The 25,913-nt window shown below is 40.2% G+C and overlaps 1 pseudogene; it reads left to right on the top strand.

Moving 5' to 3' along the window:
- The first annotated feature begins 5,726 nt into the window (after window positions 1-5,726).
- LOC122129144 lies at window positions 5,727-24,917 on the top strand (annotated as a pseudogene).
- Window positions 24,918-25,913: the final 996 nt, after the last annotated feature.

Genomic DNA, 25,913 nt, shown 5'->3' with positions numbered 1-25,913 from the left:
AGCTATACTCTCACATTATATATTTAGCATCTAATGCTATATGCTGCTTTTCCAAGCCGGTCAGCCTTTTTGGCCAGCTGCTCTTTCCTCACCTCAGCCCTTCTTAAGCCAAAGCTATACTGAGGTGAATATGCACAGTTAGTACCTTGACAAAGTCTGACCTCACTGGAGCTATGACGTTCCTTTAAGGTGGAAGGGGGGGAAACGGGGGCTCATAAGATGTTCAGAAGGCTTAAATGATCTTTGTTAACATTACAGTGAGAAAAAAATGAAAGATTAATCTGAATTCTGTGCTCATAGTTAAAACTTATCATAATGCAGCACTTTGCCACCCTCTTTGTCTGCTTTACCCAGTTATATCAAATAAAACTCTGTAAAGAAATGAAGATGTGTGCAGTTGGTGTCTGACTATGTTTGTGTGGCACGTGTATTGTGTAAGATTTTGTGCTCATGAATGAATGATTCACATGTAATGTCAATGAGCATCAGTTGGTTTTGGATGAGTGTTTGGGGGTGTTTACACATCATAGTCCATTCTCTCAAAAACCCACTGAAAAAGATATTATTGCACTCAAGTATCAACAACCTATCAACAGAATGGCGGGCTGCATCTTTAAGGTGTGCTCACCTAAAGTACTTGGCACCTAAAGTACTTGGCACCTAAAGTACACAGCCGCCATGAGTAGCTAGAATACGTTGAATGGTACATTACCATTATTATGTAATCAAATAGAAAATTATTATTACTGGTCTTGTCATTGATCATGTTCATTTTAAGTACATTTAAGATAAGAAATATGCTGATATTATTTTCAAACCCACTTTTCCCAAAGTGTTTCCAAACTTTCGAAGGGCAGTGTATATCACTGGGAATAGTAATGCCTAACAGTGATACACATTGCACTGGCACCCGCAATCATGCAGAATTGGAAAACATTCTTGCATCCAAAACATACAAATGTTTAGTAGCATGTACACATGGAGAGTTGCTAACAGCAGTTAGGAGGTTGAGGTCAGGTTTAAATATATAGGGCAGAACGGGGGTTAAGACGTCCAAGTCAAACAGGATTAAACTGTCCCAGATGAAAAGCAAAGAAAAAGGCTAATTTACATTCACAGCCAATGTGCTCTTTAACAATAATGATGCCTTTCAACTCTGTTCTTCAACAATAATGATGCCTGCTTAAGAGGCGGTGCATTAGACGGCAGTAAATCAGTCAATATGGACTCTGTTCTTCCATTTGCTCTTAAAAGTGGGGTCTACGGTCTAGGACATTTCTGGTAATGTACACAGTTTTAGAACACCATAGATTTAGCACATCTTGCATGTTCAGGTTAGAGAAAGTTACATGTGTTTGTTGGTCAAGAGGGGAGTGCAGCAGGTTTGTCCTACCATTTTTATGAAAGACACTTTTGTTCCCATTTCATCAGTAAATCCTACAAATCCTAGGCTATCATCAGGGTTGGAAAGGTTACTTTCAAAATGTAATAGGTTACAGATTACTAGTTACCCTGTTTAAAAATGTAATAAATCACTATTTTAATTACATAATCAAAGTAATGAAACATGATATAAGATTATTTTTTTTTAAATGTGAGAACATACTGCAAAATGAATGGAGCCTGTCTACTCTAGACAACATAAAGATGCAATTCATAGGAAAAGATGTTAAATTCGTTATACATACACAGGAAAAGATCTTAAATTCCTTGTGCTAATGGTTGAGGACTTCCCACAGTGGTCAAACTTCTCACTGTCACATGCAAGTTCTCATACCCAACAACATAACCTAACCAATACAACAACTGCCCAATCATAAAACCTCAGCAACAGGATACAACACCACTCAACTGGATGGGACCGTAACATGTAACTAGTTACTCCCCAACCCTGGCAGTAAAGCACATTTTTGCCTCTGGCTTTGATTACCAGTGATGATCAAAAACTAACTCTTTGACACAATACGGATGTAAAGGTTGGTTTAAAAAGTTTAAGAACAAAAGCAATTATGTTGGACCTAAATGCAAGTTGAAGTCCATCTCTTTCTGTTGCCCAGAGATCCTCACCACTTCTGGACCAATAGAACATGCTGCTGGACAGAAGAGCATTACTGCTGATAGCCACATCCAGAAATGAGACATTACAAACATTATGGCCTTTCACTGATGAAGTAAATAACATTAATTGATGGCCAAGGTCTGAGATATATACATAGTCTGGCTTCCAAATTCCCCATATTTCAATCTGATCAAGCATCTGTGGGATGTCTACAGAGACCTACAAACCGCTTGGTTTGATGGCATGTGGAGGACCAACAGCATTGATATTAGGCAGGTGGGCATAATATTTAGACTCAATTGCATATCTTTGCTGGTGGCTGCATGCATGGGCTAGTCATGTAGTTCCTAATGAAAAACAGTGGTTGCCTATTGAAGGAATCAGAATTAAGGATCACAGTTAATAATGATTGACTAAATAATCCTTATATTCATTTGTATTTGTTGCTTTTAATTGGACTTAGGCTAAAATGTAATAGTTTCTGGTTGAATATAGTGTTAGATAGGGCCTCGTCCACACGGATCCGGGATTGCCTGAATCCGGATTTCTTTTGGGATGAAAAAATGATTGCCTGAAACTGGTAGTCTCCACTTCTCCCTTTATTCTAAAGCCTCACTCTCTCACTGTTCTTATGGTTTAGCGCTTAGTTGAAGTACGTGCAAGAGATGGAGCAGAGGACCTGCAGGACAGGTGCGCTAGTTGGGTTGAAGGGCCACAGAAAACACTGCTGAGCTGGAGGGTCCTGGAGGGTCCCCTCAGGTCAGGGTGACGGTCAAAAGATGGAGGTTGGCCCTGAAAGACGAGCAACAACTCAGGAAAACTCAAGCAGAAATCGAGCGCGAAAACAAACGAGAAAGAAGAATTTATGTCTCTATATGCATTTAATATAGTTTTAATCAGTGGAATCTCTCCCAATCATGGTGGCTTCCTTCAGAGACTGTTATGGACACTTCCTCACATCTGAGTCGGTGTGCCATATATGTTACTTTCTGTTATCATTTTTTTGTATCAGTAAGTTGAGTGCTATTTAGTTTTGTGCATAAGCTTGTGCTAGCAGAAGCATATGCATTTCATGCCATTTTTTATTTGATCAAGTAGAAACATTCTGCCCTCTCAGTACAGTCACTAATTATGTCCTACAGACTGCTATGGGCTTTCAAATGAGTGGGTCATTATTTACATTTGTTTTTGTTTTTATATATGTATGATTGTATTCTTGAGCACTTTCCATCATAAGCTAGTGCAGTATGTAAGACTATACTAAGCTATACTCTCACATTATATATTTAGCATCTAATGCTATATGCTGCTTTTCCAAGCCGGTCAGCCTTTTTGGCCAGCTGCTCTTTCCTCACCTCAGCCCTTCTTAAGCCAAAGCTATACTGAGGTGAATATGCACAGTTAGTACCTTGACAAAGTCTGACCTCACTGGAGCTATGACGTTCCTTTAAGGTGGAAAGGGGGGGGGGAAATGGGGGCTCATCAGATGTTCAGAAGGCTTAAATGATCTTTGTTAACATTACAGTGAGAAAAAAATGAAAGATTAATCTGAATTCTGTGCTCATAGTTAAAACGTATCATAATGCAGCACTTTGCCACCCTCTTTGTCTGCTTTACCCAGTGATATCAAATAAAACTCTGTAAAGAAATGAAGATGTGTGCAGTTGGTGTCTGACTATGTTTGTGTGGCACATGTATTGTGTAAGGTTTTGTGCTCATGAATGATTCACATGTAATGTCAATGAACATCAGTTGGTTTTGGATGAGTGCTTGGGTGTTTACACATCATAGTCCATTCTCTCAAAAACCCACTGAAAAAGATATTATTGCGCTCTAGCACCCTAAATTGATCTTTTTGTCAATTCAGCAAATTGCTCTTCAGTTCTTTAGCCCTCCACTGTGTCTGCTGAAAATAAAGCACCCAAACACACTGACTGAGCCATGAATATTTACAGCCCATCAACACATTGCTTTAGGAGCACAGAAGGGAGGGGTTTAGTTTGATTGCCTGTTGAACTCAAGTATCAACAACCTTTCAACAGAATGGCGGGCTGCATCTTTAAGGTGTGCTCACCTAAAGTACTTGGCACCTAAAGTACACAGCCGCCATGAGTAGCTAGAATACGTTGAATGGTACATTACCATTATTATGTAATCAAATAGAAAATTATTATTACTGGTCTTGTCATTGATCATGTTCATTCTAAGTACATTTAAGATAAGAAATATGCTGATATTATTTTCAAACCCACTTTTCCCAAAGTGTTTCCAAACTTTCAAAGGGCAGTGTATATCATTGGGAATAGTAATGCACATTGCACTGGCAATCATGCAGAAATGGAAAACATTCTTGCATCCAAAACATACAAATGTTTAGTAGCATGTACACATGGAGAGTTGCTAACAGCAGTTAGGAGGTTGAGGTCAGGTTTAAATATATAGGGCAGAACGGGGGTTAAGACGTCCAAGTCAAACAGGATTAAACTGTCCCAGATGAAAAGCAAAGAAAAAGGATAATTTACATGCACAGCTTGTGCTTCAGACTCTTATGCAAAAAGACGATGTGCTCTTCAACAATAGTGATGCCTGCTTAACCCTTGTATGGTGTTAATTTTTTTGTTACTCAGCCGGTGTTGTGGGTCTGGTGGACCCGCTGTATTTTTGGGGTTTAATTCAACACAATCAAACAATTTCATGATAAAATACTCTTCATCCCAATAAGAAGCCATATAAACAGCAAATATGGTTAATATTTGCCCTTTAACTTTGTTATATTACATTTATGAATATGAATTTAAGTGCTACCCGTTTTTTTTTTTTTTTATATAAAATCAAGAAAATCAATTATAATCAAGATATTAGTGGACAAAATTCAACACATTTACAAATGAAGCAAGGTTTTTCCATAACTATTTTATTTATGTGAATTTCGTTTGAAATCAGGTCAGTTTACATAGCACAACATGGGTTGATGGGGCACCAGCATTGTCCTCCTGAATCCTCCTCACGGTGGCTGCAGAGGCTGAGGTTCTTGGAACATGTTGTCTTCTCAGGATTTAAGATTTCACCAGTGTCTTTCCCAGTTCCTCGAGAAAAATACGTATCCTCTGGAGCTTCCCTCTCTTCCACTCCGGGCTCAGTGCCATCCAGGTGACAAAGGCGTTGTACGCAGAGATGTCAAAAATGTTAAAGAAAATCGCCCGTGGCCAGCGTAGGGTCATCCTTTTGCAGCTGTAGGCAGACACCAGCTTGTCTATGTTGTCCACCCCTCCTTTTCTTTTGTGGCATTATAATCATGATGATCTCTGGTTTCTGATGCTCCAGGCCAAATATTCTCCCATCCCAGTGCAGTGTACTCATGAGTACCACATTATTGCATTTCTTTGGCACATAGGATACCAGGGACGTGTCAGCCATGTACACAAACTTGGAAGAGTTGACAGGCCTGTTCTTTGTAGGCAGCAGTTGGGGTGGGAGCTCAGACCTGTTTTTCATTATCGTTCCCACAATGGTCAGCTCCTGTCCCAGCTTGTACGACGTAAAATTGTCGCATGTGATGTTGTGTCCACTGAGTCCCTGAGCCATGTCCAGGACAACTCTCATTCCTTGATTTTTCTCAGGGCGTCCTCATCAGATTTCCCTATGTAGACTTGTAAGTTCCAAGCATATGAGGAAGTCGCATCACAGGTCTGAGCTCCCACCCCAACTGCTGCCTACAAAGAACAGGCCTGTCAACTCTTCCAAGTTTGTGTACATGGCTGACACGTCCCTGGTATCCTATGTGCCAAAGAAATGCAATAATGTGGTACTCATGAGCCAGTGTATGTGTGTGTGTGTGTGTGTCTGTGCTCCCAAACAGGGAGTTGTATCATTTCTTCAAATAGAGAGAAGGTTGGTGAATTTGGTACCTGGCCAAAGCTCCAGTTTCTTTCAGATACGTCATCATAGGCCCTGATGATACCCACGCCGTTCATCACACACTCCTCTCGTTCTGCTTCGGCCTCCAGTGAGGTACACACACACACACACACACACACACACACACACACACACACACACACCCACTTAAATCGGAATATAACTGGCAGAATAATCTTTCGCCAGCTGAGGTGAATGGGCCATCTCAACGTTCGGTGCCTCTTTCAAGTGTAGGTAAGTTAACCCTTAGCTTACTGACTAAAGTTAACAAGGACCATTTTTAACATTAGTTTTGTAACATTCAGTTATTTTCAAATAACACATTTTCTTTAATAAAAGCCACTTTTTGTAAGATTCAGGAATGTGGTGAAACATGAGCCCTTTATCTTTGCAACAGTTCCTGAGAAAGTTTGGGGGCTCTTGAAGTGTCAGGGGGCTGGAGGATAGATTTGAAGAAAACTCAAATTCAGGTGTTTCGCATCAAGTTTTTTGAAACATGGAGGCCAATTCAGGATGCAGCCACCAGGTGGCGTTTCAATTCAGCACTTCTAGTTTTTGGTGCCCTTTTCATGAGCCTCTCACATCTTACATCCAAATCAAGTCATGTCTCAGTGCACTTCTAGTATATGTGCCATGGATATCTAGGAGGCTTTTTGCTTTATTAACCTTTAATTGTCCCTTATCTAGTGCATACTTAGCCACCAAGGCCTTTAATTGTCCCTTATCTAGTGCATACTTAGCCACCAAGGATTGGAACACCAGTGTCTAGAAATGTAACACCAACATGCACAGAACTAAGTCATGAAGATATTTTTATTTATTATATTTTTATTTCAACTCTGTTTCATGTTATCAGTTTAGAGCTCAAATGCACTCCATTTTAGCAGAAGTCTAGGTTCGAGTGAAGACAGTAAGCAAATTAAATTTCTCTTCCATGACTCAAGCATGCTTCCTGGATCTATCTGAATGTGTTCCAGATTTGAACATAAAACTCAGGTGATCAGTATTTTTCTGCTTGAAATGCTGAATCTGATCCAATACCATGTTGGAAAGGAAATCACTTTGATGATGTGTGATGTGTGTCCAGCTGAAACCTGTTGTAAGGAAGCAATGAAACATATTGTCTGAGGATAATTGAGTATCTGGAGCAGAATCTGTGGGTTCAATTATGGTCTTGTGTTCAGCCAGAGGGAAACCTCTTTCTACACAAACTGGTCAGTCTGTTGTTTTTGATAAAAGATGCAAGATTTGCTATTCCCTCCAAGAAATTCGCAAGGGACTGGAGATATCTTAAAAAGTTCAAACTAGTTCTAACCAGTGTAGAAAGAGAAGGTGTAGGCCGTGCCCAAATGCACAGTTGATCTGGAGACACCATCAGTCCCTGGTTAGAGAGAGAGAGAGAGAGAGAGAGAGAGAGAGAGAGAGAGAGAGAGACAGAGAGAGACAGACAGACAGACAGACAGACAGACACACAGACACACAGACACACACACACACACACACACACACACACACACACACACACACACAGGTCTTCAGCAGTCACATGCAGGGACCTGATGCAGTGGATTTGTAAGAGCAGCCTACTCTGTTTGACCATTTCCAACACTTCTGTTTCAAAAGTGCCTGCATTCTTGAAGTTCTGTAACTTCCAATGCAGTGTTTTGCATGCATGTCTTCAGTATTGGGTCATCATGTGATTCACATGAATGTATCATAATTCAGAGGTGATATTCATCTCTAATGGTGCATCTTGCATATAGCTGGTCTTATGTGTGTTGTCTCTAATGGTGCATCTGGCATATAGCGGGTCTTATGTGTGTTGTCTCTAATGGTGCATCTTGCATATAGCGGGTCTTATGTGTGTTGTGTCTAATGGTGCATCTTGCATATAGCTGGTCTTATGTGTGTTGTCTCTAATGGTGCATCTTGCATAAAGCTGGTCTGATGTGTATTGCCAGCGTAGTACATTAGGCCACAAAGTGTGTGTGTGTGTGTCTGTGTGTGCCCTGCATCCATCAAGGGACAGAGCTCCACTGAGCTCCTTAAGAGAAAGAGCACACAGCCAACCATTAATGCAGGTTGAGTCAAAATTTCCTGTGATTTCCTAGATTTCCTGTGTACATTGTGCTGAAACCAACATCCAACCTACAATCAATATTGTTAGAGTAAAGCCAAAGATCAAATCTTTTTGAAGAGCAAAAGTCTAATATTCCACCCAAATAAATAGTGTGAAACAGCTTCTCATGCAGATTGACAGGAATGAGTTAAATAAAAACAACTTTGTCCTTGGACTTTGCTCAACTTTGCCCAAAATGGTTTTACACATTAGACACTCTGGGCTCCTCCTTACAGGTCTGACGTAGGAGGAAGGTCAGAAATAGTCAAAGTTTACTTTACAGACTCCATTTTAACAGGAGGAAGAAGATATCTACTTTTAACTAAACTCAATTTGAAAACCTTCAGCTTTGTTATGTTTGATAGAAACGTGTGAGTCTAATCTTGAGAAACATGTTCTGATGTGTGTACACATCCATGCTGTGATCGATTTATTTAGCAAAGGTTGTATCCCCAGGGGACGTATTGCTACAAAATGGCGGCATAGTAAACAGGTGAGTTATTCATCTATTCACAGTACTATTCTACTTAAATATTATGTTGTGTTGTGTTTTCAGTAGTTGTCTTATGTTTGAAAATGGTGCTTAGATTTTTAGGTGCTTACTGATTATTATTCTTGCTAACATTGTTGTAGTAGGGTAAATGAAATGCCTTCCGGACATATTTCTGCCTTTAGAGTGGATATAGAAACAAAACACTCAGACAGGTGTTTAAATGAAGTACAGTGCCCTCCACAATTATTGGCACCCCTAGTGAATATGAGCAAAACAGGCTATACAAAAATATGTCTTTGCTGTTCATCCTCTTGGTCTTTCATTCAAAATATTCACAAAAATCTTACCTTTTCATTGAAGTAAAACTATTGAAAGAAAAAAAAACTGTTGACATTAAATAAATATTTTTCCTCAAAACATGTGTTTTTCAAAACACTCCAGATTTTACCAGGAGGAAGAAGCTATCTACTTTTAACTTAACTCAATTTGAAAACCTTAAGCTTGGTTGTGTTTGATAGAAACATGAGTCTAATCTTGAGAAATATGTTCTGATGTGTTTACACATCCGTGCTGTGATTGATTTATTTAGAAAAGGTTGTATCCCCAGGGGACGGAGTGCTACAAAGCAGGGTAAAACTAAATGCCTTAACCCTTTTAGGGTGTTCGGGTTTATCAAAACAAAAATAATACGATTCATTATTTTTTTAAACTTAGACTCATTGGCCTTGGCTCATTTTCTGTGAAGAACACATATATCAGACCACATTTTCATTGACCGCACACCGTAACCCCCCCTACACATTTACATGACATACAGGGTGTCTGGGTCCACTGGACACGGGGCAAATGTGTCCTGTGTACCTTCAGTCTGTCCTCCTCCTGTCTGGACCTGCTGTAGGTGTGTGTCTGTGTGTGAGTTTGAGTGTGTGTGTGTGTGTTGTATGTGTGTGTCTGTTTGCGCGCGCGTGTATGTGAGTGGGCCTGCTGTAAGTGGGTGAGTGAGTGAGTGAGTGAGCGAGAGAGAGTGTGTGAGTGTGTGAGTGTGTGAGTGTGTGAGTGTGTGAGTGTAAGTAAGAGTATTGAGTTTCTGCCCCTGCCGCTGATGCCATTTAGGGGCCTCTGCCCCTTTAGACAGTATATACCGTCTAAACCTGCAAAATATGGTATAAAGATCTGGGCTGCCTGTGATGCGACTTCCTCATATGCTTGGAACTTACAAAGTTCTACAAAGGGAAACCCGATGGAGGACGCCCTGAGAAAAATGAAGGAATGAGAGTTGTCCTGGACATGGCTCAGGGACTCAGTGGACACAACATCACATGCGACAATTTTACGTCGTACAAGCTGGGACAGGAGCTGACCATTGTGGGAACGATAAGGAAAAACAGGTCTGAGCTCCCACCCCAACTGCTGCCTACAAAGAACAGGCCTGTCAACTCTTCCAAGTTTGTGTACATGGCTGACACGTCCCTGGTATCCTATGTGCCAAAGAAACGCAAGACTGTGGTACTCACAAGTACACTGCACAGGGATGGGAGAATCTGTGGCCTGGAGCATCAGAAACCAGAGATCATCATGGATTATAATGCCACAAAAGGAGGGGTGGACAACATAGACAAGCTGGTGTCTGCCTACAGCTGCAAAAGGAGGACCCTACGCTGGCCACTGGCGATTTTCTTTAACATATTTGACATCCATGCGTACATCGCCTTTGTCACCTGGATGGCACTGAACCCGGAGTGGAAGAGAGGGAAGCTCCAGAGGATAAGCCTTTTTCTCGAGGAACTGGGAAAGACACTGGTGAAACCTTAAATCCTGAGAAGACAACATGTTCCAAGAACCTCAGCCTCTGCAGCCACCGTGAGGAGGATTCAGGAGGACCGTGCTGGTGCCCCATCCACCCATGTTGTGCTATGGAAACTGACCTGATTTCAAATGAAATTCAAATAAATAAAATAGTTATTAAAAACCTTGCTTCATTTGTTAATTTGTTGAATTGTGTCCACTCATATCTTGATTATAATTGATTTTATAAAATAAAAAAATATATAAACGGGTAGCACTTAAATTCATAAATGTGATATAACAAAGTTAAAGGGCAAATATTACCCATATTTGCTGTTTATATTGCTTCTAATTGGGATGAAGTAGACATCTGTTGAGTATTTTATCATAAAATTGTTTGATTGTGTTGAATTAAAAACCCAAAAATACAGCGGGTCCACCAGACCCACAACACTGGCTGAGTAACAAAAAAATGAACACCATACAAGGGTTAAGGACATATTTTCTGCATCTGGCCTGGTAGAAAGGGGGAAGCAGAGGGGAAGGGGGGAGAGAGGGAGGGGAGAATATCAGAAGCATGGCAGATTAATTCATACACTTATTAGGATAAACATGCTACCACACATTAGGCAACATACATAAAGTATATATACATACATAAAGATGGTTTATACATGTATACAAAATTAATGGTGGATAAAATGGGGAGAGAGCATTCAAGCATTGTAGAACAGCTTAGTAAACAGTGTGCTCGTAAGGTTACTATTACAAGGGTAAGTAGAGCAATGAAACAGAAAACTATTTCAATGGTGGCAATAATTTACATTATGTGCAAATAGGCTAGCACAGAGTATGTAGATGTATCATGAGGGGGGTAGAATGAATGCATGACAGTGGGGGGGGGGGGGGGGTGTAGGTAGAGGGTTTCACTCACTTACACACTCTCACACACACACACACACACACACACACACACACACACACACACACACACACACACACACACAGTGTGGTGGGGTTGGATAGGTGTAGGTTGAGGGTTTCTGCAAGTAGGTCAGGTCCTTTCCTGTCTTTGAGTGTGATGATCCTCTCTTCCCCTCCTCTCTTATTCTATCACTCTGTCTGTCTGATCCTCTCTTCCCCTCCACTCTTATTCTATCACTCTGTCTGTCTGATCCTCTCTTCCCCTCCTCTCTTATTCTATCACTCTATCTGTCTGTCTGATCCTCTCTTCCCCTCCTCTCTTATTCTATCACTCTGTCTGTCTGTCTGATCCTCTCTTCCCCTCCACTCTTATTCTATCACTCTGTCTGTCTGTCTGTCTGATCCTCTCTTCCCCTCCTCTCTTATACTATCACTCTGTCTGTCTGTCTGTCTGATCCTCTCTTCCCCTCCTCTCTTATTCTATCACTCTGTCTGTCTGTCTGTCTGATCCTCTCTTCCCCTCCTCTCTTATTCTATCACTCTGTCTGTCTGATCCTCTCTTCCCCTCCACTCTTATTCTATCACTCTGTCTGTCTGATCCTCTTTTCCCCTCCTCTCTTATTCTATCACTCTATCTGTCTGTCTGATCCTCTCTTCCCCTCCTCTCTTATTCTATCACTCTGTCTGTCTGTCTGATCCTCTCTTCCCCTCCACTCTTATTCTATCACTCTGTCTGTCTGTCTGTCTGATCCTCTCTTCCCCTCCTCTCTTATACTATCACTCTGTCTGTCTGTCTGTCTGATCCTCTCTTCCCCTCCTCTCTTATTCTATCACTCTGTCTGTCTGTCTGTCTGATCCTCTCTTCCCCTCCTCTCTTATTCTATCACTCTGTCTGTCTGATCCTCTCTTCCCCTCCACTCTTATTCTATCACTCTGTCTGTCTGATCCTCTCTTCCCCTCCACTCTTATTCTATCACTCTGTCTGTCTGTCTGTCTGTCTGTCTGTCTGTCTCTCCTTCACCATTTCTCTCACCCGTTCATCTCAGGTGTTATTTTCTATATCATGCATTCAGGTTTATTTGGTCATTTAAGGGAATCTGTTCTCATTGGTATCCAACATACTGAATGTATTAAATTGCTATCATTTACAGTTGTACTTATTCATTTGGGTTATATAGTACATTCAGTTTATTGTATTAATAAACTGTACATTAACCATCATATAACTCCTCGTGTGCCATGCCATTACATGAATTAAGATCTCACAATTGCCGATATCCTATTTGGTAATATTTTAGGTAATTTAATATTTTGTTTAATTTAATTTATACTTATATTTTAAATGAATAGTATAATACAATTTTTTTTTATTTAATTTGTTTTTCGGATACATTATTGTTTTGATTCCTTGTTTCTACTGAAGCCAGTTGTGTGTCCATGAAGAGAAGCTGAGCAATGGAAACACCAGGAGACGCTCCAGAGGGACAGAGGTAATGCATCATCTGAATAATGTGTGATGTTAAATGAAGCTGATATGTCTGTGTGTGTCTGTGGCTCTTGGGCTTTTTAGTGGACGTATTGGCCTACTCCTCCTAATAGCTTACTCTTAAACACTACCTGTGTTCTTCAATTCTCTGTGTTCATTTCCCTTTTCATAACATCAAGTCAGTCACTGTCCAGCACCATTGGTGAAACACACGGCTGTAGGCCTACACTATGTGACCATGAGTTTGAACAAATGAACACAAACATGGATAATTATTCTAAATTCTGAATGAGTCACAGTCCGGGGGGGGGGGGGGGGGGAATTATTTAACTGTTTAAAGACAATTTTTTCCAGGATTTTGCTTAGAAAGGGAAGGTTAGAGATGGGTCTAAATTGTTTAGAACTGAAGAGTCTAAATTGCTTTTCTTCAGGAGGGGTCTCACCAGGGCATTTTTAAGTTCTGATGGGAAAATACCTGTAAGCAGGGAACAGTTTATAATGACTAGAATGTCCTTAGACACAGAGTCAAAGATGGTCTTAAAAAAATTGGTGGGAAGGGGATCAAGAGGGCATGTAGACGGCTTCAGTTGTGACACTACTTTGCTCAGCATTTCTATATCAGCCAGTGAAAAAAAGCTCATATTGTTACAGCATGGTGGAAGGGGATCAGAAAACAAGACATTTGGAATTTCTTGAGCAATATTCTTCCTAATGTTCGTTATCTTATCTCTGAAGAATGCTGCAAATTCCTCACATTTGGAGGTGGAAAAGAGACTATCATCTACTTTAGGTGCAGGATTTATAAGGCTGTCTATTGTTGAAAAGAGGACCCTGGAATTGTTAGAATTTGTAGATATCAAATTAGAGAAATGATCCTTCCTAGCATTTCTTATTGCTTAATTAAAGACTGAAAGTTTATCCTTAAAGATATCAAGGTGGACCTGTAGCTTGGTCTTTCTCCATGTACGCTCAGACCTTCTGCAGGATCTCTTAAGTTTAATCATTTCCTCATTTCTCCATGGAGCTTTTTGTTTGGCTAAAACCTTTTTTTGTTTCAATGGTGCTACAGAGTCAAGTGCTGTCCTTAATTTTGTATTTAGAGTAGTTACTAGATCATTAACACATGATGGCCCCGTATCTGGGTTTTTTGTGCTAGTTATGTTCATCATTACTTTGAAATTCTCAGCTGCTGCAGAGTTAAGATAGCGTTTCTTAATAAAACATTCAGCACTATTTCTAACTTTAGGTACCAGTGCTGTAAAGAAAATACAAAAGTGGTCAGAAAGAGCAAGGTCACAGATAGACGATAAAACAGTTGTAAGACCCTTTGTAATAACTAGATCAAGGGTGTGGCCACGGTTGTGAGTGGGTTCAGTGATGTGTTGTGTAAAGTCCATGGAATTCAAGAGATTCATAAAATCCCGGGCCTTTGAGTCGTTCCCATTATCAACATGTATGTTAAAATCACCAGTGATAATAATCTTATCGTAGTTTGTGTGTATAATGGAGAGTAGTTCTGAAAAGTCTGTTAGAAAAGTGGGACATTGCTTAGGTGGCCTATACACAGTTACTGTCAGAACAGGAGGCTGGCACTTTAGAACTATGGCATGATATTCAAATGAGGCAAAATCATTGAAGGAGATGCTCCTGCAGCACAGGGCATCCGTGGTTATGGTGGCTGTCCCGCCCCCTTTTTTACCTGTTCTAATGGACTGAAAAAAGCTATAATTGGGAGGGGATGCTTCAATAAGAGCTGCAGACCCATTTTTGTTTAGCCAGGTTTCTGTTAAAAACATACAGTCTAATTTACGTTCACATATAAGATGGCTGTAGACGTTCACATCTGGTCATGGCTGTAGACAAAGGCCAGGAATCAAGTCTAATGGCTCTGGCTCCAAACCCCTGGTGTTACCCAAACTGAGGGTGGGGGTCTATTGATATGGTCTGGTATGTGAAACCCACCAATATCTAACAGCAGTGAGGAGAGAAAACTACATTCCCCACGCTCTTGCATTTCATATGGAATTGTGAGCATAGCAGCGTCATTAAAACTCTGGCCAGTTCAGTTAAATGGATAAATTTGAATTTCCAAATCAAAATAATAAATGATACCTTCCATGAATACTTCGTAATTGTATTTAATTTAAATACCAACATTCCCCTTCCAGCTTCTCCTTTTTAAGAATAGTCAGTCAGATTTTGAGTGTAAATGCATCTGTAGTAATCATGGGTACTATTTTGTGTGATAGACACGTCCGTCGGGAGAGACCTCCATCACCTGTGCCCACTTGTGTGTCCATGAAGAGTGACCGGTCAAATGATCGCCTCATCAACTTCCAAAATGAAGATGGTACAAATGTATCAAGGCAAGTCCATGAAACAGACTCATGTCAAGGGTATGCTTAATAATGTATACTGTCACACAGACAAGGGTATACTAGGAAGGGTGTGTTAGAAATCAACAAATAGTGAATTGTGAGTGTCACAACCAGATATTTGGTCAAGAAACAAAGAGCCTGTCTATAAATACTTGGTAACTGTATTTCATTTACAAACTAATATTTTTTCTATAAATACTTTGTAATTGTATTTAATTTAAATACCAACATTCCCCTTCCAGCTTCCCCTTTTTAAGAATAGTCAGTCAGATTTTGAGTGTAAATGCCTGTAGTAAATCATGGGTGCTATTTTGTGTGATAGACACATCCGTCAGGAGAGACCTCCATCACCTGTGCCCACTTGTGTGTCCATGAAGAGTGACCAGTCAAAAGAGTACGTCATCGACTTCCAAAATGAAGATGGTGCAAATGCATCAAGGCAAGTCCATGAAACACACTCATGTCAAGGGTATGCTTAATAAGGTATACTGTCACACAGACAAGGGTATGCTAGGAAGGGTGTGTTAGAAATCAACATATAGTGAACTGTGAGTGTCACAACCAGATATTTGGTCAAGAAACAAAGAGCCTGTCTATAAATACTTGGTAACTGTATTTCATTTACAAACTAATATTTTTTCTATAAATATTTTGTAATTGTATTTCATTTAAATAACAACATTCCCCTTCCAGCTTCCCCTTTTTAGGAATAGTCAGTCAGATTTGGGTGTAAATGCCTCTGTAGTAAATCATGGGTGCGATTTTGTGCGAATCTCATGTCCGTCGGGAGAGACCTCTTGAGATGCATTTGGACACCAGGGAAGTATTTGTAATTTGCAATGAAATCAGACTAAAAACCCCACATGATCAATTTACAAAATTATTTCAGAAATAATTACAGCACAGAATAGACAGAACAGGTGCAGACCCAAAAACCTAGAGGCAAGGAAAAACTAAATCTGGATACATTTAACATCATATGTTACTGAAAAGCACATGATGCAGATTTTTAACAGTGTTTGAGGTATGGCTTTGGTATAAGCACATCTTTTGTTTTCATAAGCCACTCAGTCTATTCGCTAGGTTTCTGTTATAGGCTCGAAACCCTGTGGAAATCAGCTTTTACAGCACAGTGTTGCCAAATATATCGCCAAAGTACATCAGTTAGCAAGCTGGGTCATTTTAATCAGAGTCAACTGTGCTTTTGTTGATGTTTAGAGGTTAGCTCCATATTTTATTTTGATTTTGATTTGATTTTCCATCCCCAGAAGCCAAATGGAGGAATTTAAACCAAATGCTGTCAGTGACCAGTTCACCCAGAGTCAACATGGGGATCTGAAGCACATATTCCAGGTTTGATGCAGACATTTAATGCAGTGCTGCTATGGAGTATATGTTCATATTTAGTAATATACAACACCACTCAAAAGTATGGAATTACTCACTAATGTACTTATTTTTGAAAGAAAATAACATTTTGCAATTCAAATAACCTAAGATTGACCATAAATGTAATATAGCTAATCATGAGGCCTGTAATGGTGTCATTGACAGGTTATGTTGTCTTGTTGTAATACAAGTTGTCATAGCAATGACATCCCAAACTATGTCAACTTTCCCTTATAAATGACATAATTGACCGAATGCCACTTGATGACAGCAGTCATAAACATTCATAAAAACTCCTTCATGTTCATGACGGGTGTCAGTCTTATGCCCACCCCTTCACATAAAGTGTTATCATCATCATCATTATTTATTCAGGGAGAATTGACTGAGCACAGGGCTCTTTTGCAGCAATGCCCTGATTGAGGGTACATAATACAGATGAACAATAAATAAACAAACCATAACAAAACAAAAGACAAAATAAATAAATTAACAAAACACATTATGCAACTCAGAAATTAAGTATAAAAAATTTGAGAATTATTTAAAACAACAGCACTGAGGCACATCCTTAGCATCTAAAAGGCTCTTAAATTGATTGACAGACAAATACTGGGTTAGTTTCAAGTCCTCTTGAACAGTGTTCCATTTATGGGAAGCAAAGAACTTAAAAGCTATTTTACCTATATTAGTTTTGATAAGGGGGATTTCAAGGGAGATGAGGCTCTGTGACCGTGTGTTATGACAAATGGATTTTAGTTTTAAAAGTGACATGAGATAATTAGGCAGTTTTCTCACTAAGGCTTTATAAACAAATACAAGACAGTGTTTTTCCCCTCCTGTCTGCTAGAGGGGACCAACCAACATTCTTGTATAAATTACAATGGTGGGTCCTGAAAGCGTCTCCTGTGACAAAGTGAATATCACTATGGTATACAGAGTCCAGGAATTTTAAGGTAGAGGGTGCAGCATACATGTAAACAATGTCACCATAGTCAAGAACTGACAAAATTGTTGATTGCACTATGGGTTATTCTGATGAACTAAAGTTATTACAAATTAGAAATTAGCAGGTTACTGAATATATCTTCCAAAGGTTGGATCTTCCCAAGGTGTGCACCATACCCTTCACAGAACAGTGCAGACTGGTGGTAACCAGGAGATAAAGAGAGTGTCACAGACGTCAGGACTCAGAGGTGGAGTTCAATGTTCAGTGAAACACAACACTCAGAAGAGTAATGTCCAAAAAACACAACATTTAGAAGAATAATATCCAACAAAACACAACGCTCAGAAGTATAATGTCCAATGAACACAACACTCGGAAGAATAATGTCCAATGAACACAAGGCTCTGAAGAATAATGTCCAATGAACACAACACACAGAAGAATAACGTTCAATGAACACAACACACAGAAGAATAATGTACAATGAACACAACACACAGAAGAATAACGTCCAATGAACACAACACACAGAAGAATAATGTCCAATGAACACAACACACAGAAGAATAACGTCCAATGAACACAACACACAGAAGAATAATGTCCAATGAACACAACACACAGAAGTTTCGAAGGGGAAAACAGATGAAAACTCGCAAATGGGGAAAAAACAAGGCACGGTAACACTAGAGTGCGGGAGCTCGGGAAAGAACTGGAGATTTTGAAATACCTGGAAGTCGGAGAATAGGCCTGGGTCGATTGTGGGAGACATAGAGTCAGGAACTTGATGCTCATGGAAATTAATCCTTTTCACAACAAGGCCAGGCAAGGGAGTGTAGGGAGTGAGGGGTTTCTATAGTGGGGGAGGGAGTGACGGGTGCAGGTAATCAGTCAATCAGGGGATTGGGAAGGTGTGTTGAACCAGTAGGGGGCGTGGTAGAGAGGCAAGAGGCACAAATCTACAGGTGGATAGAAACATCAGAAACTCTGAAACACACACACACACGCACAAACACACACACACACACACACACACACACACACACACACAGAGACATGCACACATCATTCTTTCTAGCCTTCTCACTCCATTTCTTTGTTCACTTTTAATGTCCTGCAACATTGTTAACATATAGTCATAGGTTACATAAGGCTCCACTGTTTGTCTAAATCAGTCGTTCTCAAAGTGTGGTCCACAGGTGGTCAGCCAGTGCCCCGTAATGGTCCGCGACGGCAAAAAGTAAATTATTGCGACATTTCTAACATACAACTCAGAACGAAGAGAACACAGTCAGTAGTAGCCTAATCTATTAAAGAGTTGCCTAATCTATTAACAAGGTCATGGATTGGTGGTTTAAGAGAAAATTAAATGAGAAAGCCTCTGACAGACAAGGAGACGGTGCAACAGCGAGATGGTTCAACCGCAGTGGGCATCATCCCGCCGCGGAGCTGCATTCAAAGAGCGTTTTTTTTTCCCACTGCGGAGACAGCAAGATGATAACTATATGTGTTGTGTGACGTTGGATAATGACAACTCTTAATTATGAAAAGTTGACTACTAGGATGGCTTTATTAATGCCAGTCGGCTAGCCTACTGTTGGTAGGGAATTACGGTTCCATGGCAATGTTCGAAAGCCCATTATTCCGACAGCCCGCTGTTCCGAAATTGTGAGCACAGCAACGTGAACCACTATAGCCCACATGCACATCCCAATGAATTGATCACACAATCATAAATCTTTGTGCATATTATGTATTTGCTGTAAAGCACTTTGAGCTGCATTCTTTTGCATGAAAGGTGCAATATAAATAAAGTTTTATTATTATTATTATTATTATTATAAACATATAAATGCATTTATTTCACAAGCATGAACTTTAATTCAGAATATTATTATACACACATGGCATTTGCATCGCGATGATAAAAAAAAATACTTTTATGATAGCCAACGCATGCATGCTTTGTCAGTGCTTGACAAGATATGCGTAATGTCCTGCGATAATCTGCCGGTGATTTCCTTCGCACGAGTGGTACCCCATATTCAAAAGCAGAGTAGGCTAAATTAACAAATATCGCCTAGAAAAAGTGATATGCGTGATAGCCCGGTGAGCGTCTCCGCTCCGCTGCGCAAACTAAATGCTGTGTGTGTTTTGTGTCACTTAAAATATTTCTAAATTATGCCAGGGGGACTATTGGAATATTGAGATTTCGGAATATCAGGCTTTCGGACCACTGGGCTGTCCATTCGCGTGGTCGGTATGCGCATTGGTTGTGTTGTGTGATACATTAGCGTGTCTGAGTGTGTGATGGGAGTATGAGGCTGTGAGCGAATTATAGTTTGTAACATAACCAAGTCACGCATGGAGCAGGGTTCCAGATGCTTTGCCTAGCGCATCATATCTATAACTAGCCTACTGGTACGTAAAAAAAGGAGTGCCCACCCTCGAAAAGCATGTGCCGCTAACAATTGTCTGGTGCCAGGTCTGGGTATAAGGCCTGTTGTTCCGGGGATATACTATTCAGTTAGATGGTCCGCAAGTTTTTTTTTATTGGCTAAGTGGTCCTTGGTCTGAAAAAGTTTGAGAAACACTGGTCTAAATGTTCTGCACTGGTCATGCAGTAGTTTTTAATCTCATTACTCTTTCTCAGGGTCCAGCTGACATGTTGTACTTTAGATGCAACTGTAGTTTACATCTCTACCCTATGTATAGTTCATTCAGCAGTATGTTTCTACAGTGTTCTTAAACAGATGCAAACAAATCCAATACCAGCCACGATGATAATCATACATGTATACCATAATAATATGTGTGGAGGGTTAGCTACCTGACATTCTGTTATTATTTCCTGTCTAACTTTTTCACAGTGGCCTTTCAATATTGTAATGACACTGATGAATGCAGTGTAATAGAATATGTCATACTGAAGATCCTTAGGTATTAGAACATTAATTTGTACTTACAGTACATATACCAGGTTTAGGGTTAAGGTAAATGTAAGTAGTCTATTAGTGCTCTGTAATGCAATGCACTATTTGTGCTTTAGGTGTTAGAGGAGAAGATCATCACCTTTGTGAAGAATGAGCTGAAGAGATTCAAGAGGATGCTGAGGCCAGATTACCAAGGAAACTTTGAGAGTAAAGAGGAAGATGAGAGTGAAGCCAGAGAAGCGGCTCTGAAGATGGCACTGCACTTCCTTAGGAATATGAAGCTGAAAGATCTTGCTGACAAACTGCAAGAAAGTAAGAATTCTTCCTTTATTGACATTTGCATTTTTTTTGCATCAATTAGTTAAAATTAGGAAAACAACAAAGAGCCATTGTTTGTCCCCAGTGTCAGTGGCTTGCTAAACATAATTATGTTTCATTTTGTTTTTTGAAATAGATGAGCTGGACGTAGTTTGTCAGACTGAGCTAAAAAGAAATCTCAAGAACAAGTACCAGACTGTTTTTGAAGGAATACCCAAACAAGGAAGCTCTGCTCTTCTAGAAAAGATCTACACAGAGGTCTACATCACAGAGGGAGGAAGTGGAAAAGTAAATCAAGAGCATGAAGTCAGACAGATTGAGTCAAGATCCAAGAGACCAGATGGACAGGAGACATCAATCAGATGCAGTGACATCTTTAAACCCTTACCTGGCCAAGTCAAACCAATCAGAAGTGTGGTCACAAAAGGGGTTGCTGGCATTGGTAAAACTGTTTCAGTTCAGAAGTTCATCCTGGACTGGGCAGAGGGAACGGAAAACCAGGATATCCACTTCATATTTCCACTGCTTTTTAGGGAGCTCAACCTCATGAGAGAAAAACAGCTCTCTTTGATGGATCTCCTCCACCACTTTTTCACAGAAATAAAGCAGTTAACTTTTCTCAGCCAAGGGAAGTACAAAGCGTTGTTCATCTTTGATGGTCTGGATGAATGTCGACTCCAACTAGACTTTAAGAAAAATGAAAGTTTGACTGATGTGACAAAGGTCACTTCATTGGATGTACTCCTGACAAATGTCATGAAAGGTAATCTGCTGCCCTCTGCTTTACTTTGGATTACCTCTCGACCAGCAGCAGCCAATCAAATCCCACCTGAGTCTGTTGACCCGGGTCACAGAGGTACAAGGGTTCAATGACCCACAGAAGGAGGAGTATTTCAGGAAGAGGATCAGTAATCAGAATCTTGCCAGCAAAGTCATCTCTCATATCAAATTATCAAGGAGTCTCCACATTATGTGCCACATACCAGTGTTCTGCTGGATTGCTGCTACTGTTCTTGGGGTGATTCTTGGCTCTTCAGGAGGTGGACAGATTCCAAAGACTTTGACAGAGATGTACACATATTTCCTTATTTTCCAAACCAAACAGAGGAGCCTAAAGTTCGAAAATGTGCATGACCTTGATCCACAGTGGAACCAGAAAGTTATCTTTGGTCTTGGAAAGCTGGCATATGAACAGTTAGAGAAGGGTAATCTGATTTTTTATGAAGAAGACCTTAAAAAGTCTGGCATTGATGTGAGAGAGGCAGCAGTATGCTCTGGCATCTGCTCCCAGATCTTTCTAGAAGAATCAGGGCTTTATCAAGGAAAAGTGTTCTGCTTCGTACATTTAAGTGTCCAGGAGTATCTTGCAGCTTTGTATGCTCTTCTGATGTTAATAATGCAAAGGAAAGACCTAATTTCTCCAAAGCAAGACCTCAGAAAAGGCTTTCAGCTTTGGGAAAGGAGATCAGTGGACAAATCCATGATCATCTTACACAAGAGTGCCGTTGAGAAAGCTTTGGAGCATGAAGATGGACGCTTTGACCTATTCCTGCGTTTCCTTCTTGGCCTCTCTCGGGAGTCTAACCAGACTCTCCTGCATGGCCTACTACAGAGAGGACGAAATAAGATCGACAATGAAGAAACAATCAGTTACATTAAGGAAAAGATCAGAGAGGTTCCTTCATCAGAAAGGGTGATCAACCTCTTCCACTGTCTGCATGAACTCAATGATCACTCCTTAGTAGAAGAGGTCCAGAGCTTCCTGGGTGCTGGGACACTTTCTGGAGCTGAACTCTCACCTGCCCAGTGGTCAGCTCTAGTGTTTGTGCTGCTGACATCAGAACAGAAGCTGGATGTGTTTGACTTGAAGAAGTACATCAGATCTGATGAAGCTTTCCTTAGGCTTCAGCCAGTAGTGGAGGAATCTCAGAAGGCTCAGTAAGTATGGTGGCAGTGTGTATTCTCAGAAAGGAAGGGGTTCATGACTAGGGTTGGGTACCGAGAACCGGTCCAATATGGCACCGGTTCCAATACAACCGGTACTTACCCGGACCGAAATGCAACGCAGATTGAAATAAATAACAGCAACAAATCATGCAGCTAAATGAACAAAACTTACGTAAAATGTTGTTTTATAAAAAGTAATTATTTCAGGCTCAACATGAAACACTGAGGCTGGTTCCAAAACAGTAGAAAACTAGCGATAGCTAACGTGCAGTCGCGTTAGTGGCGTAGATCTGTCTGAGTACGATCTGTATGAATTATTTTTTCTTGGTGACAGGTTGCTAGGCAGATTTCTAGGGGCACATTTAACAAACCAGCTGTACTGATATGCAACAAATGAAGCACAAGACAGAATGGGCTCGAGTCTAGGGGGTTTTAATAAACAAAAAGGCGATATCGAACAGAGAATTTCAAAGACAAAGTAGAAAGACGAGGAAGGCCCGAATAGCGTGGCAGCACGCAATTGAAGGAGAGAGACCTTCTGGTCGGCGATCCCGGCCTTAAAACATATCGGGCTCCGCCCACGGCTGACAGGCAACACCTGCACACAATTACAGCAATAGGCAAAGTAACAGAAATAGAAACAAGGTAAAATAGCGACCCCTAAGGCAGGAGGACGTAACAACTGCCCCATCTCCCAATGTAAACTTTGGCCTGTGTCGCTCACGCTCATTGGTTTTTCCATAGCAACAGTCTTATGACAGCGAAGAGCAGGCAGAATTTCACAGAGCACAAACAGAGCTAGCCATCAATTTAACAGAGAAAATGCCTGAAGGTAAACGGTCAAAAGTGTGGCTGTATTTCGCACAACAAGAGAAGGCGAACAATTGTGTGTAAAGGGGGGGGAGAGAAGGCAAGAGTCAAAAGCGGATCAACAACCGCAGACTGAAGACTAAACGGAGATGCCAGCAAAACTAAACCTATTCTCTTAAAGGGGCAGTACAAGTTCAAGTACTCAGTGTGTTCAAATAACAAGATAGAAAAGATAGGTATAAAACTAATCAGAAAATGGTGAAATTTCATGAAATAAATGCAAACAAAATAATACATTTTTGACTCCGAAGGCAAATATGCTCATATTTCTGCAAAAGAATTGCTGAAGTTTGAAGCTATAGCTGTACAGAGTGTGTGTGTGTTTTGTATTTATTTATATTTATTTAAGTATACTGTAAACTGTTGTTAACAGTTAATATATTGTTCATAGTTTGAAGTTAAAAAGTTTGAAGCTGTAGTTTGAAGCCAAGTGTTTTGTATTTATTTATATTTATAGTATACTTTAAACAGTTCCATTTGAAGAAAAACATTTGCCTTGGCAATAAAAAAAAACTTTTTTTTTAAGTATCGGTTCAGGCACCATTTGACACCGGTATCGTTTTAAAAGAATCGTTTTAGCACCGGTATCGGAAAAAACCCAAACGATACCCATCCCTATTCATGACACTAGCTGGGTTTCCATCCAAGTTTTTAATGTACATTTTGACCATTCGAATAATAAACCCTGACTGGAAACACTTGAAATTTTACAAATAAACATTCGATTTGCTAGAGGAGGGGTGGATCAACTCGTCGTTCTGGTATAATGCAACTAAGTTTCAATGAAATGGGTTAATTCGCATGAATTAGCATTTGTTGCAATTTATTTACGTTTTCCTGTTAAAGTTGCCCTGACAACCTTATGTTGTGATCCTACAGCTTTTTTTTATTTGCATAATACAGATGATGAAAGTGCACTGATTCGCATTTTGTTAAGCCGAATATAGATGGAATCCCAGCTTCTGATATGCGAAAAACATTTTCTCTGGTTTTTGAATTGGTTTAGAAGCACAACACTAATATACAGATGACAGCAGTGTCCTTTTCATAGAGCTTATAGTCACTGGTGGCTGTTTTCCCCTTTAGGCTCAATAGCTGTGGGCTCACTGAAAGGAGCTGTACAGCACTGGCATGTATCCTCAGCAAACCATCTTCAAAACTGCAAAATGTGGATCTCAGTGACAACAGTATTGGAGATATTGGGGTCCATGAACTTTTTAGTGGACTAAAGAGCCCGAACTGTGCACTGGAGACACTCAGGTAAGACATTTTGATTCTTCAGTATTCCCTAGGAATGAGTTCTGTGAGAAATTGTGTAATGTTTAATTTCTTGATCATGTAGGATATAGTGCCGCGCACTAATACTGTTTGGGTTAATAACAGGTGCGCAGTGTTACACAGAGTGGAACGCACATTAGGCTGCTTGTAAGTTCAGCTCGAGCATGCAATAAACATGGACTAATAGAAGTCATCTCATGAACATCATTCCAGTAGCCAATGGTCATGATAACAAACTATTACAGATCAAATATCCCCATTGTTACAGACAGACAGACAGGGCCGGTCTTTCCTACAGGCGTCAAAGGTGGTTGCCTAGGGGGCGCCCTTTTTTTGCAGGGGAGAGTTTTTTGCGCCCCCTTCTATATCTCCAACCAATATTTTGACATTAAAAAAATAAATCTAACATAAGGGTAAAATGAGCCAAAAATCGAAAACGGAAGGGGTACGTGCCTCCTTGGTGTTGTCAGAACATGCTAGCACATTGAGGCGTATGGTTAGAGTGTAAGAGGCAAAAGCCATCCGGGGCCCAATTTAAGAAGAAAAGAGAGGAAGAAGAAGAGAAACGTGCCAAGGAGAAAGGTAAATCCTTAAATCCTGTTCTTAGCCAAGAATGAATCCCAGATAAGAAAACTTTAATGAATGCCAGAATTGCCTCGGGCACTTTAGTGGAGTTATGAAGAAAAGATGTACCTTATCATTGAAAGCCTTCCTACTCCCTGTCACATAGTTCTTTAAGGATTTTACAGAGGTGGGTATATCAAAAATGATATGTCCATTTGTTCTACATTATACAAAAAAGACATGATTAAAATAGGGGCGCACATATAAAGCCAATAGCCAGTGCAACAACACTACACATATCTTACTCGTTGCATAGCACACCCATTAAGGAAGACAAACACGGCAACTTGTCAACAAGTGAGGAATACTGGTGAAGATCCAAGTGTTGTATAGTCAACTTTAGCGAATGGATTGTATGTAATCTTGCTAGTTAGCTAACGCTAGTTATCCAGTGACGTGTGACGTTCCTTGTTATTGCCATTCAGTCGAAACATCAGGCTATC

Source organism: Clupea harengus, unplaced genomic scaffold, assembly GCF_900700415.2.
Source record: "Clupea harengus unplaced genomic scaffold, Ch_v2.0.2, whole genome shotgun sequence".
In the NCBI taxonomy this organism is placed as follows: Eukaryota; Metazoa; Chordata; class Actinopteri; order Clupeiformes; family Clupeidae; genus Clupea; species Clupea harengus.
This window is presented reverse-complemented; position numbering and strand designations above follow the sequence as displayed.